We start from the raw sequence: 15,897 nt of genomic DNA, 5'->3' as shown, positions 1-15,897 counted from the left end.
TGTATTTACCAGGACTACATTTTGTAACTAGCTTATCTTGGAGCATTCAACAACAAGTGGATATTCTATGAAAATCTAGAGAACTAGGTGATTATGCCAGGAAATCAGAGAGCTGAGTACCAAGAATGAATTTTCTTATTTCATTGTTCTCATTTTCATGTCACAAATAAGGGGGACCCAGATGGAGCTGAGGTGTCCCAGAATTCTGAGCCAATCTTGAGGGTTAGTCAAATTGGACTTAATGGAGGGTTCTGATTACAGGAATCAACCAGGTCAAAAAGCATATAGGAGATAGAGTCTAGAGGAATTCTTGAAGCTGGAGATGCAGCCACTTTTAATCGAGCACACATAGCATTTGGCACTAAAGGGAAAGCACTGTTAAGAATACTAACTGGGGATCCCATGCTGATAGACTTTCAATAAACTGCACTCTGACAACAGGGCATCAATATGAGGTTTTATAAGAAACACTCACAGTTACAATAATCATTTATACTTATTTCATACCTTACACAGTGTAGGCTAGTTATTAAAAACTCAGGCAACATATTACACAGTAACTTTTTATAAGAAAACATAGGGAGGGGCACCTGGGTGGCTCAGTGGGTTAAATCCTCTGCCTTCAGCTCAGGTCATGATCCCAGGGTCCTTGGATGGAGCCCCACATCGGGCTCTCTGCTCAGCAGGGAGCCTGTTTCCTCCTCTCTCTCTGCCTACTTGTGATCTCTGTCTGTCAAATAAATAAATAAAATCTTAAAAAAAAAACATAGGAAAACATTTCTCTTAATTCTCAGAGTTAAAGATCAATGCATCATCCGCACCAACTCATTTTTTTTTAAACTTACTAATACTACAAATCTTGAACTGATAGTGTTTCCTTCCTTGGATTAGCTGATTGGAAGTTCACAGTCAATTCTGTGACTCACTTCTAGCAATTACTCAGAAATCAGTGGAATGTTTTTTGCTTCCATATTTCATACTATCTTCATGTTGTTATGTTCTCTTCTCTTTGACATCCTCATATTACCTTGTTGTTCTAAATTGTTTGTGACACAGTCCTTTGCTTTTGAGGGAGAAGAGAAAAATGGGATATAAATAAAATATGTTAACCTAAGTAAATGGAAAATAACAGTTTTTCTTACAAAAGAGGAAAACAAATGATTTTTGCTTATTATAAAACAACATATGCTCATTTTATTTATTTTTAAAGATTTTATTTATTTATTTGAGAGATAAAGATTGAGAGAACGAGTGGAACGAGAGGCAGAGGGAGAAGCAGACTCCCTACAGAGCAGGGAGTCCAACTCACAACTGGATCCCAGGACCCTGGGATCATGACCTGAGCTAAAGGCAGACACTTAACCAACTAAGCCACCCAGGTGCCCCATATCCTCATTTCAAAGGAAATCAAATAAGAAAGAAGACCATAGAAGAAAATATTAAAAACCTCTCTTAAATATCCTCTCTTCTTACACCTATAACTGTTTAGTGCTTTTTCCTCTTCTAAAGAGGATTATATATACACACACACTCATACCATAATAGGCACACACACACACACCTCTCTCTATATAGCCACACACGTATAGACATAATCTCATATATGTAAATATAAGTATGCATGAATACACATAAGTAAATAGTATCATGTTCTATGATCCAGTCTCTAAATTTTTTTTTCCCTTAACAACTTGCAGGGTTTGTAATTGCATTTCAGTACATGTACATCTCCCTCTTTGTTTATCTAGTAGTCCTTTGTTGTGGATATGACCTAATTTACTTTACCAGTTCTCTACTGAGAGACATTTGGGTGGCTTTCAGATCTTTATTATCCTACACAATTTTGCAATATAGTACAGCTTTTCTCACTTGTTCAGTTATATTCTTAGGCTAAATTCCTAAACATGGATTTACTGGGTCAAAAGCACTCCCATTTAAAATTTTGGCATACATTATTTGATTATCCACCAAGGTCTTTCTAATTTACACTATCATGAAAAATGTATAGAAGAAACTGCCTACTTCACCACACCTTTTCTAATTCTTTTGAATTATTCATCTTTTACTCTTTTTCTAAAATAATAGATGAAAAATTAAATAACACTGATGTTTTAATTTTTATTTTTGTCTGTTCGCAAAGTAAAGAATCTTTGCAAATGTCTATTGATATCAACCTTTCTTCCATTTTGAATTTCCTCTTTATGTCTTTTGCCTACTTTCATCTTAAATTTTTAATATTGTTATTATTGATTTTAAATGCTTCTTATTATGGTGTGAGATAAGGATCTTTTTTATTTCAATAAACTAATAAATATCATATTTAAAATATCTTACTCTAGTCTCACTGAGTTGGAATGCTGCACTTAGTAATTCCTAAATTTCCACATACACGTGGGTCTCATGTTTGACAGTTCACAGAACATTTATTCAGTCCACTGAACAACTGATTTGTTCCCAAATTAATATCATGTCATTTGAATTAAAAGACTATATGTTCTGATTTTTTTTTAGATTTTACTTATTTATTTATTTAGAGAGTGCATGAATGGGAGGAGGGGCAGAGGGAGAGAGAGAATCTCAAGTAAACTCTGCACTGAGTCTGGAGCCCAACATGGGGCTCAATCTTATGACCTTGAGATCATGACCTGAACTGAAATCAGGAGTTGGATGCATAAGTGACAGGTGCCCCTGTTCTGATACAGGAAAAAAAAAATATCTTTTTTCTTTTTCTTTCTTTCCAAGTGTTCTTTACTATTCTTACACATATTTTTTTTCTTTTTTTAAAGATTTATTTATTTGACAGACAGAGATCACAAGCAGGCAGAGAGGCAGGCAGAGAGAGAGGGGGAAGCAGGTTCCCCGCTGAGCAGAGAGCCTGATGTGGGGCTCGATCCCAGGAGCCTGGGATCATGACCCAAGCAGAAGGCAGAGGCTTAACACACTGAGCCACCCAGGTGCCCCTCTTACACATATTTTTAATCAAACTTTAAGTCAATTAATTCCCAAAAATTCCACTGGGGATACATTATTTTTAAATAAGCCTGTGACCTTTTCTGTCTAAAATGTTGGAGTTTTCTAAAATCTCATTTCAAATTACTTTCAGCCACTCCAATGAGAATATCATTTGAAGGAATACAATGTCTCATAGTTGTTCCCTTAGGGAATCAGCCAATAACTTAGTTCACTTTAGAACACACAAAGTGTCTTAAATTTTGTGGATCAGGGGCACCTGGGTGGCTCAATGGGTTAAGCCTCTGCCTTCAGCTCAGGTCATGATCTCAGGGTCCTGGGATAAGTCCTGCATCGGACTCTCTGCTCAGCGGAGAGCCTGCTTCCTCCCCTCTCTCTCTCTGCCTGCCTCTCTGCCTACTTGTGATCTCTCTCTGTCGAGTAAATAAATAAAATCTTTAAAAAAAAATTTTGTGGATCAAGGACTTGTTAAGAATCTGATGAATGTTCTCCCCAAAATGTGCACCTATCCCCAAATCTAATTGATCCTCTTACCCAAAGTTAAGAATTAGTTCTGTAAAATCATCTCTCTAAATAAAAAAGGAAACTTTATTCCATCAAAATTTCATTCTGATGTTGTTTCCTTACAATCTGGATTGTAATGACTACTCTTTCTCTTTATAATCACTATAATTTCTCTCTGTCTTCATAGTTTTAGTCAAATGATGGGCTTCCTCTTATCCAATACCATTCCATGTTTATCTAACAATTTGATGAAAAGATCACTATACTAGCAGTTTTAAGGTTCATGCCTGAGTTCTTTCTCTGAACACACATGTATCTATTTCTCTGAGAGTTCCCCCTTGGTTACTTATAAAATAAGCAAAATATCACTAGTTCTGTTTCCTTCACCAAGATTATCAAGGAAACCAAATACAAACTGTCTGAGTAAGCACTAACTGAAGAGGTAAGGTTTCATTATTATTATTTCCACATTTAAATGTTCGTCATTTATTGAAGACGCATATAGACCACACACTGTACGAGATCCTAATGCGGTTAATGGTGGAGACAGATAAAAAATTGCTATTGGTAACTGCTAGAATAGATATATACAAAATGCAATGTGAAAGCCCTGAAAAGAAAAATACTCCTGTGCTTGTAAGACCATACATCCAAGTGGGATGAAATAAGTTTGAAAGGATATTTGTGAGTTTTCCAAATATATAAGGAGGGGATGGTGTAGGGTATAGGAAAAGCAGTCTAGAAGGATGAAACAGGTTGAAAAAGAAAGAGGTGTTAAAAGGCACAAAGAGCTCAGCACATGGCAAAAATGTGAGGGTGGTGATTTCATGGGGTTTAAGGAAAAGGATGAATAGGAGACTTTCTCTGAGGAAGATAAACTGGGCTAGCATTTTGAAGAGTCAGACTAAGAAATCCAGATTTTATTTTGCAGGTGTAAAGAAATAATCCAAGGATTTCAGACAAGGGGATGGTGAGACTGGGTGGTCTGGAGTATAGAAATGACTGGAGTCAGGAGACATTAAAGGCTTAGGGCAGATGATAAGACCTTGATCTAGGGAAGTGGCAATGGAGAAACACAAGAGATATTTCGAGGTGGGAAGTAAGAAGATCTTGATTGTCTCTGAGATTTGGGAGTTCAGAGGGGCGCCTGGGTGGCTCAGTGGGTTAAAGTCTCTGCCTTCGGCTCAGGTCATGATCTCAGGGTTCTGGGATCGAGCCCCGCATTGGGCTCTCTGCTCAGTGGGGAGCCTGCTTCCTCCCTCTCTCTCTCTCTGCCTGCCTCTCTGCCTGTCAAATAAATAATTTTTTTTAATTTTTATTTTTTAAAGATTTTATTTATTTATTTGACAGGCAGAGATCACAAGCAGGCAGATAGAGAGAGAGGTGGAAGCAGGCTCCCTGCTGAGCAGAGAGCCCACGTGGGGCTCGATCCCAGGACCCCGGGACCACGACCCGAGCCAAAGGCAGAGGCTTTAACCCACTGAGCCACCCAGGTGCCCCGATAAATAAAATCTTTATAAAAAAAAAAAAAAAGATTTGGGAGTTCAGAGAAGGAAGAATCTAAGGATACTAGTCACTTGAGACCATTAAATGAATGGTTGATAACACATACTGACATAAATGGTACTATAATTCTTATTCAGAAGACAAAACATACCTTATTTTTCATTTAATCTCCAAGATGGTGTCATGGAGATCATAACGATGGTGGCATATGTGTGTATGGGGTCAAGTCTATTCAGCTGATGAGTGTTTTTAAAATAATGTGAATGCCCTCTTCCTTGGGAAAAATTAGATTTCCTATTTTTAAATGTAGAAAAATGTTCCTTGGGATAAAAATAACCACAACATCTTTTGAAATATAATACAGTGCTATTTGATATAATCCCTTAGCAACATTCCTTCTATGAGCCAGGACTAGTAGCACTGAAGTTACAGACTCACATATTGTGTATTTTTAAACATGTAGATGGATAATAAGCTGTGAGAGGGACAAAATTTTACTCATGTTTGACTTCAAGGCTGTGAATAACTACCCAAAGTTACTAAAAGGATTCAGTCTTTTTAGGTTATTATTCTATGTAATGTTTAAGAACCTTCCCCAAGATACTCTTCCAAAACCATATTAAAGCTTGCAAATAGAAATTAATGACCACTTCACCATTATGTGTGTATGTATGTGTGTGTAGGAAAGTATCCAATTTGGAAAGTGAAAAAAAATTGTTTTTTGCAGAGGTCTCTCTTGCCAATATTTGGAGATCTCATTAATCTAACACTGTTTTGTTAAGATTAGGAAATGAGAAATTTTACCATACCTTTTTGCTGATTAAATAAACCATACATTTTTGCTGATTAAAAATAAATTAATATCTTCACTTACTCAAATTTAACGATGGAAACCTTATATCAGCCAACCAACATTAAAAAAAAAAAATTACTGTTTCCTGAAATCCAAAGTCTTAGATTCACTGATGTAGTCAGTTTAAAGTGTAGTCAGTTTTCAGTCAGATACTTTGGTGATGTGAAAGTTAAAGTTTGCATGATGAACTTAGATCACTTTTTTTTTTTTAAAGATTTTATTTATTTATTTGACAGGCAGAGGTCACAAGTAGGCAGAGGCAGGCAGGCAGAGAGAGAGAGGAGGAAGCAGGCTCCCCGCTGAGCAGAGAGCCCGATGCGGGGCTTGATCCCAAGACCCTGAGATCATGACCTGAGCCGAAGGCAGAGGCTTTAACCCACTGAGCCACCCAGGCGCCCCTTAGATCACTTTTTTTAATGAAGAAAAAACACACTAAAAAATGTTAACAAAATTACTAGAGACAACAGAAAAATTTATAATTCAGAATAGAAAAGCATAAACCTGATTTTTTTTAGTATTTCAATATTGCAATATAATTATAATAATTAGTATTTCCTTTTATTTAATATATATTAATGTATTTAAAAGACTAGTGTTAAATATTTTATATGATACATGGGATTTATATTGAATACAATGATAGCTTTTATCTCTTTTTCTTCTAAAATAATTAAATCAAATGTCATCTTCTTGATATTTGTATCTGTCATGTAAAATGTTTTCTTAATACCCAAGGAAACACCTATGCTATCTGAATTTCCAACTTTGTTTTTCCAATTTATCTAAAAACAAAACAAAACACAACAACAGGTCACCCATTTTTCTCATCCCAACCGCATCTCTGACAACCACCACTTGTTTTTTGTATCTGTGAGCTTAGTTTTGTTATTAGTTTTGTTTCAGATTCCAAATATAAGAGATATTATTATATTTATCTTTCTCTGACTTATTTCATTTATCATAATGTTGTCAAGTTCTATGCATGTCACAAGCAGCAAGATATCATTCTTTTTATGGGTGAATAGGATTCCATCATATCTATATACATCACAATTTTCCTATCCATTCATCTATCAACGGACATTCAGGTTGTTTCCATATCTTAGCTATTATAAATAATGCTGCAATGAACACTGGGATCCACATATCTTTTTGAATTATTGTTTTCATTTTCTTTGGACAATTACCCAGAAGTAGAATAGCTGATCATACAATAATTCTATTTTTAATGTATTGAGTAACCTCCATACTGTTTTCCATAGCGGGTGCACCAGTTAACATTCCCACCATTGTGCAAGGGTTCCCTTTTTTCCATATCCTCTCTAACACTTGTTATTTCTTCTCTTTTTTATAATAGTCAATCTGACAGGTATGAGGTAAGATCTTACTGTGGTTTTTATTAGCATTTCCCCCCTGATTAATGATGTAGATCCTTAATTTGTATTGAGAATATATAGTTCTAGGTGCCTGGGTGGCTAAGTTAGTGAAGCATCCGCAGTCAGTGATCATCCAGGTCTTGATGCTGGGATTCTGGGATTGAGCCCTGCATTGGGCTTCTCCCTCTCCTTCTACCCCTCCCCCTGATTGTGCTCTCTATCAAATAAGTAAAATCTTTTAAAAAAAAGAATATATAGTTCCTGCAGATTTAGAAATGCACATTACTGACAAGGAAAATATTTTGTTATGTAAAAATAAGTCAAAGAAATAAATCCTTTATCAGTTCAATTGATCAATTACTACATTTTAAAATTTTATTTTTTTTTTAAAGATTTTATTTATTTATTTCACAGAGAGAGAGAGAGAGATCACAAGTAGGCAGGCGGGGGGCAGGATGGAAGCAGGCTCCCTGCTTAGCAGAGAGCCCGATGCGGGGCTCAATTCCAGGACTCTGAGATCATGACCTGAGCCCAAGGCAGAGGCCCAACCCACTGAACCACCCAGGCACCCCGAATGATTGCTACATTTTGAAGAACTATTGGCTAAAGTGATTAATTTGACATTAATATCTCAATTGGTTTTCTTGGTAACATACTCATTCCTTGTAATTTTTTTCAAATTACTTTTATGTTAAGATTAAAAAATGAATCTACCTTCTTAGATATAACTTAACACAAAATTTATTTCAAATACTTACATCTTCCACAGAATCAAAAGACTTGACCACAAAATGTGTGGGAATTGCCTCCTTCCTATTTTACAGATTTCTTCATTAAACCAAGCAAACCTCTTTCCCATTGCTTTACAAACTGTAGTTTTGAAAATTTCAGTCAAGACAATAATATCTGGAAATGCTAGGACACATGCTAAATATAGCCTTTTAAAGGACATATTTTTCTTGGTAGTCCATAGGGAATCATTCATCCATCCATCCATGAGGATTTTTCAGAGACATTAACTTGACAGACAACTTAAGTCCTCCTTTGAATGATGGCACGTGCATACATGAACACACACACATACACACTTTGCACATGTCTCACACTTCTGTTCCCTTTTAAAAGATCATTGAAGGGGCACCTGGGTGGCTCAGTGGGTTAAAGCCTCTGCCTTTGGCTCAGGTCATGACCTCAGGGTCCTGGGATTGAGCCCCATATCAGGCTCTCTGTTCAGTGGGGAGCTTGCTTCCCTCCTCCACCGCCCTCTCTCTGCCTGCCTCTCTGCCTACTTGTGATCTCTGTCTATAAATAAATAAAATCTTTTAAAAAATAAAATAAAATAAAAAGATCATTGAAAACAACATGAAGTGCTCTGATTAACTTTAACTCTCTGAACGTTGTTTCATATTTATTATTGTTTTATATGCAATGTACAAAATCAACAAATACACTGATTTGTTTGCCTCCACTGTGATAATTAACACCAGTGTAACAGCCAGGATTTCAAAAATTAAAAATAAAGTTAAAATTTCTCATTGCTTCCAGAGCCTATGCTGTCTTTTTTTTTCTTTAAAGGACTTAAACCATATCTCATTGTTTGTTTATTTGGACTTTAGGTCCTATGGTATTAATCAATATAACCTTCATGTTTGGTTTTATATATTTCTTGATGCTATCAACATGCCCAGGTTCTGCGCACATTTATTTTGGGAGCACCTATTGTCTTCACTGAGGCAGGAGACCAGGGTTTCAGTCTTAGCTCTGGCACTCATAGTCACTGTGCTACTGAACAAGTTACTCATAACTTCTAGGGCTCGATGTTCTTATCTATAAAGTGAAGACAATATCATTTCATTTCAGCATTGTTAATGGGTTCAAATAAGTTAATAAATGTGATTTTTCGATAATTTTAAAGCATTCCTAACCATTCTCCTAAAAGAATTCTCCTAAAAGATATTGCTTTCAAGCAATATCCATGCCCTTTTTGCAAAGTACCTTTATTTACAAAAACAATTCTATCAAGGGAAAACTTGACATGCAATGAATGAGTGTTTGGGAAATACATAAGTTATGTAAAGAATTTTAAGTCCAATAATTATTAAATAGAATAAGAATGATTTATCAGATGAGCTACAGTGGAAGCTATGTGTAAGTATTATACATCTTTAGTTTTCTGTGAACCATTCAATTAACAAATTACAAATGGAACAATTAATTAGTGTAGCAAGCACAGCAAAAAATAAATTTAAATCAATGATGCAATACCTCTACTCCAATTAGCTTATTTTCCCTCTTCACCCTCTTAGACATATTCTGTTTTATTAAAAAATGAATTTAATTAAGAGACTCTACAAAGTCAACCAACCCACAGATTAATCTAGAACTCTTGTTCTTATTTAATATTTGTTAAAATCTCAGTCTCACAAATGTTTATAGCTCAAACATACAAAGTGCCATGCTTGCCTTTATTCCACCACAGAGGAACCACATACATAGTACTCTACCCAAGTGGAGGACATTTACTTTTTCAAACAAAATTTAACACAGCATGTAGGCTTTAGCAGTCTGAGGTATAAAAATGAAACTTGCATATTCATTTGTGAATGTTTGAAATCACATCAATCTTCAAAACTTAAATTGATCTGAATAGTGACTATTTAAACCACAATTCTCATTCTTTTTAACTAACAGGTATAAGGACATCACCACAAAAAATGTCCAGTAATTAAGGGTGTGAGGAAGGCAAAGGGTATGAGAAGTATGTGGGCTTATCAGGGTTGAGATATTCCACTCGGCTGGATTTCCTTTGCCATCTTGTACACAACACACAGAGAGACTTGCTCATAAAAAAGAAAGAGATAAAGAGAGAGGAAGAAGGGAGGGAAAAAGAGAAAAGGGCAGAGAGATAGATGGAGCCCAGAAAGGGGGCAGACAAAAAGACATACATTTGAACACTATTAATATTTCTGGATAAACCCAACCTACTATCAATTACAGTTAGACAAACAACTGTCAATCACAACTGAACAAATAGCCCCAAGTTTTCCTGTTTCGGGATTACCACCTGATTTACAGTTTACCCATCACGCAGATACATGGCTTGGATGTGTAGTCCATCAATGGCTGCCCACCTCTAAGGTTAGATAATGAAATCTTATTTGTGTGCATTTTGTGTGGGGCAGGGCATTCCTTGCATAGAGGGCCTGGGACAGGGAAGAAAAGAGCTGTTTTTGGGTTGCAGGGAAAGGGCCCAACTTCCACCTCCATGCCTGAGTTAAGAATCTGAGCTCAGTTCTCAGAGTAGCTGTAATTGGTTCTTTACACTACTCATTTCCTCAGAATAGGAGCAGTTGGCTTCTATTAAAACTCTGGGTGACATGCAGCTTCCTTGCCCTATCTTCCGGAGCACTTTACATTAAGGGGAAATCACTGTAATCAAATCTCTGCATCTTTCCTGCTGCTAAATAAAACGAGGTATTTTCTTCCTGGGATTTTGCAAAGACAACTGGATGGATACACATATAGCGGGCACACATCACATACCAACACAGTGTAACTCCCACAGAGTCTTTGCTCCCTCCTTCCATCCCTCCCTTTTCCCTCTCCTGAGGATTGCTGAACATTTTGCTCCAAACTCTCCAAGTCACCCACGTGTTTGTTCTCCCCTTTAGCTGTTCAATTTACTTTCTGACTTAGACAAAGAGAAACTGAGTTGTTCTCAGGCTTTGAGCTGCAATCTTGGAACCAAGCTGTCTCATCCATTCCCAGTCACCATCAGATCTGCCCCACCAACCCCCCCCTCACTCTGGGGAGAGTGGAGTGATTACTGGGAGTCTCCCTGGCTCAACAACCCCACCCCTTTCCTTCACTCTTCCTCCTACTGCAACAGAGCAAACTGAATTTGTCTGTTTAGTCCCACTAGCCAGGGTGGGATGGAAGTGGGTGGGGAGGGGATGGTGGGTGGTAGAGACAACTGGAAATCTCTCATTCTCTTTCACACACACACAACATTTAAACTGTACTTTCAGGGTCTCTTACACACAGGTGAATCCTAGCACTCTCAAGCAAGAACAAACACGCCCCTGCTTTCCCTCCCCCAATTCCCAGAATAGAATTTAGTCCTGGGTCCTAGATTGCTAGTGATAAAGAGACCAATGAGGAGAATTTGAGAACTGGGGAGGTGACCCCTTGTCTGAATGGGGGAGGGGGCGCTCTCCACTCACCGCCTGAGTCCCTGGAAGGAGGAGGGCCAGGACATCCTGGATTTCTTTAGGCCGGGCCGGTGGCCGGTCTCCACGGCGTAGGAGGTGCGGTCCATGGCACGGCAGTACAGGTAGCGCTCGGTGTCCGAGTAACCGCGATGTCGGACCCGGCCGGTGGCCCCGCTCGAGGCGTAGCGGCCGCGAGCAGCCCCGGGAGGCGGCGGGGGCGGTGGCAGAGGGGGTGGCGGTGGCGGCTGCAGCGGACACTGGGGCTGGGGCTGGGGTGAGGACGGCGGTGGCGGGGGCAGGTGGTGATGGGGGTGCAGAAGGCGGAACTGGGGCTGCCGGAGCGGGTACTGGTGGTGCTGCTCGTGCCTCCAGAGGTGCTTGGGCGCTTTGAGTGTGGCCCCTCCGGCGCCGTCGCTGCCCTCGTCGCTGCCCGCACGGGCCGGCACGCTGCTGCCCTCTGCCTCCATCCTGGCTCGCACCTCCGAGCCCTGCTGTCCAGCCGGTTTCACCGCGCTGGCCCGAGCGCCTCCCGGATGCTGCTGCTGCTGCCGCAGCCGCTTCTGAAGCCGAAACAGAGGCTAGGCTCAGCTTCCCACTTGAAGCCACCAGAGGCTCCGGGCGACCGAGAGGGGGCTCTGCCAGCGGGAGGGGTCACAGAACGTGACGAGGCTCCCTCCACAGTGATTGTGGCAGAGATACACTCCTGGGCCCCCCAGTTCACCAAGACTAGGACGCGCGGTGCGCTGCTTCACCAACAAACAGCCGGTCCCTCCTTCCTCCCTTTCTTCTTCCCTTCCTTCCTTTGGGCGCCTGCAGCAAAAGCAGGGACTGTTAGCAGCTCTAGACGCAGAAAAAGCAGCAGCAGTAGTGGTAGCAGCCTCCTCAGTCCAGAGCGCCTGAACCCTGAGACCAGAGCTGCTGAAAAGTTGGACAGCTCCTGACTGGTGAGCCAAGCTGCGACTTTCTCCAAAACCACTCTAGCCAGTCAGAAGTCAGACCTGTCCTCCTGATCCTTCCCCTCCCCGTGCCCCCGCCTCCCTCCCCTCACTGCTCTCCACTGCCCCGGAGCTTTCCTCTGCACCTCCACTTGCTTCAGTCTTCTTCGAGAAATGGAGTTCGGTGGTTCCTGTCGGATTCTCACTGCTTTTTGACGATGAGCCCCATGTTGGGGCTTCCAAAGATAAGGGATGTGACCTGGCAAAGTTGCTCAGAATGGTTTTTGTGCAGGTTGTTGAAAATTTGGATCTGGGTGAGGACGCAATATTAGGATTATTTCAGCCTCTTTCCCTGACAAAGGATTAAATACTGTGTGGATCTTTCTCATAGCAGAGGGAATGCCCACTATTTCCTCTTGAAGATCTTCTTCCAGCTAGTATCTCATGTTGCTGCTGCATCTGTGATTAAGGTCCCCAGGAGTGGTCCTAGCTGGAAATCAAAGTGAATGGTTGTCAAGACTGAGATATATGGCTACAGTTAAGGTTGGGGAACCTTTTCCATTACAAACCTCTGTTTATCTTCAGGGGTTTCTTCTGTCAGTGCCTGCCTGCAATTTTATCTTTCTGCCACAACCAGCAGAAGAAGACAGCTCAATTACCAAAGCATTCAGAAACATGTATCACTATTATTCCACAGAAGTCAGAGTCAAATATGGCACTAAAATCCAAATTCCTTTATTTGTCTTCTTTTATTTAGTATTTTCCTGCAATATTGGCCATTTTTGAGAAACTACAAAGTTTCAGAGTAATAAATGTTCATATAATATAGAGTAATCTATATACATAAATCTTCTTGTACCTTCATTATTAATAAAGGTTTTCTTTATTTATTTGACAGAGAGAGAGAGAGAGATCACAAGTAGGCAGAGAAGCAGGCAGAGAGATAGGGAAAGCTGAGCAGAGAGCCCGATGCGGGGCTTGATCCTAGGACCCTGAGATCATGTCCTGAGCCGAAGGCAGAGGCTTAACCCACTAAGCCACCCAGGTGCCTCTCTTCTTGTACCTTTTTATATTTTAAGTTACATTTAATTTTAGAATTAGACTTTATGGGAACTAGCACTGTAACATCCATTATTTGAAATACAGTTTTATTGATGGCTTACAATAGTTTGTTGGCAGTGTAATTATTCTATTTACCAGACACAGTCAATTTTGACACACTTGAATATATATATTTTATGCATATCATATAATGAATACTAAAGTATCAGAATCAAGAACCATTTCTCAGACTCTTCAGAGTGCTGGAAATCCAAAGTCCTCCATATAGTGAGTGCTCAGTGTACAAGCCATTGATGAAATACCATCAATGAAAATAAGTGCTCACTTTGCTCACTGTCCCTTCTCTAAGTGACAGCAATTAAATTTAATGCTTTGCAAAAATGACACTTGGCATTTCTACATGGGTATCTTTCTTTCTCCTCCTTCTCTCATTCTCTTCCTTGTCCTCCTTCTCCTCCTCCTCCTTCTCCTTCTTCTCCTTCAAAGTGAGAAATGTCTCCTCCAGCATTTCAGTATTGGCATTTTGCCCATAGGGCCCATGTACAAAGCCTGAGAAAGGCTAGGTCTTGAGAGGAACAAGGCATTCCCCTAAGTATCACTTCCCTCTATGTAGCACTGAAAACATACTTGACTAAGGCATTCTCTCTCCCCTTTATAGATATAAGTGTGACTAACAGCGGTGGCCAAAGAATTTTCTATGCCTGGGAAGGCACTGAGCTGGTATCTTTCCAAACAAGAAAGGAGAGAAAAGGAAGTGCTTACAGTATAAATCATTTTTCAAATTCATCGCATTATTAGTACCTGGAACTATTCCAAAGAAGTATACAAATTTCTTTTTTCCTCTGAAATTCTTGCCACCTTTCTCCTTGGTTGAGTCATGGCAGAATATCTATCTGAAACTTATAATCTCACTTTTCAAACACTAACAGTATAAACAAGTAGTTTCTGATCTTCTTTCCAGAATAAATGGAAATATCCAAACCTACCCTGCTTCTCACTTTCAGTTTTCTTCTTTCTTTTAATTAATGAACAATTTCTTTTTCTTATAGTCTTCATTTATTTTTTGTAAATGATTCTTTCATTTTTTACTATATAATTACAAGTCAGGTATATTTTTAAAGATAAAGATAAGAAAATCTTTTATCAAACTAAAAAGCTTTTGCACAATAAAAGAAACCATCAACAACATGATGAGGCAATCCATTGAATGAAAGAAGATATTTATAAATCATACATCTGATAAGGGGATTAATATCCAAAATATATAAAGAACTTACATAATTTAATGTCAAAATAACGTACAACCCAATTTAAAAATGGGCAGAGAACTTGAATAGACATTTTTCCAAAGAAGACATACAGATGGCCTGTAGGCACATGAAAAAGTGTTCAACATCACTAATCATCAGCAAAATGCAAATCAAAACCACAATGAGATATCACCTCACACAAACTGGTTATTATCAAAAAGCCAAGAAATAGAAAGTGCTGGTGAGGCTTTGGAAAAAGAACCCTCCTATACTGTTGGTGGGAATGTATATTGGTGCAGCAATCATGGAAAACTCTAAGTATAGAGATTACTCAAAAAAATTTTCAAAATAGAACTGCCGTGTGATCTATCAATTCCACTTCTGAATATTTCTTTTTTTTTTAAGATTTTATTTTTTTAATTTATTTATTTGTCAGAGAGAGTGAGCACAGGCAGACAGAGAGGCAGGCAGAGGCAGAGGGAGAAGCAGGCTCCCTGCTGAGCAAGGAGCCCAACGTGGGACTCGATCCCAGGACCCTGGGATCATGACCCGAGCCGAAGGCAGCCGCCTAACCAACTGAGCCACCCAGGCGTCGCTCTGAACATTTCAATGAAAATGAAAACACCAATCCCAATAAATACATGCACTCTTATGTTTATAACAGCATTAGTTACAAAAGTCAAGATATGGAAACAACACAATTTTCTACGGATAGGTGTATGTACACACAATGTATATGTACACACACGCACACACACACACACACACACACAGTGAACTATTACTCAGTCAAGAAAGAAGGAAATCCTGACATTTGCAAAAACATAGGTGGACCTTGAGGGCATTATGCTAAGTGAAGTAAATCAGAGAAAGACAAATATCATATGATTTCTTATATGTGAATCAAAACAAAAAACCAGAAACACACTCACACATATAGGAAACAAATTATTGGTTACACGAGTGGGGAAGAATTGAGGGGATGGGTGAAACAGGTGGAGGGGATTAAGAGGTACAAATTACCAATTATAAAAAAAAATTCATGGGGATGTTATATACAGCATAGGGAATATAGTGAACTATATTGCAATAATTGTGTATGGTGATAGATGGTATCTAGACTTAAGGTGGGAATCATTTTACAACATACAAGAATATCAAATTACTATGAAGTATACTTGAAACTAAAAGAATACTGTATGTGAATTTATACTTCAATAAAAAATTCAA

At 39.0% G+C, this 15,897-nt stretch overlaps 1 protein-coding gene across 1 annotated transcript in view; it reads right to left on the bottom strand.

The window, feature by feature from the left end:
- Positions 1-15,897, bottom strand: part of PDE4D (phosphodiesterase 4D) — a gene marked incomplete at its 5' end in the record, with an annotated part of 1,452,651 nt that overhangs the window by 858,627 nt on the left and 578,127 nt on the right. The window lies entirely within an intron of this gene.

Source organism: Martes martes, assembly GCF_963455335.1.
Source record: "Martes martes genome assembly, chromosome: 5".
NCBI classification, from domain to species: Eukaryota; Metazoa; Chordata; class Mammalia; order Carnivora; family Mustelidae; genus Martes; species Martes martes.
The sequence above is the reverse complement of the archived record's forward strand: the minus strand, read 5'-3'. Positions and strand labels throughout refer to the sequence as shown.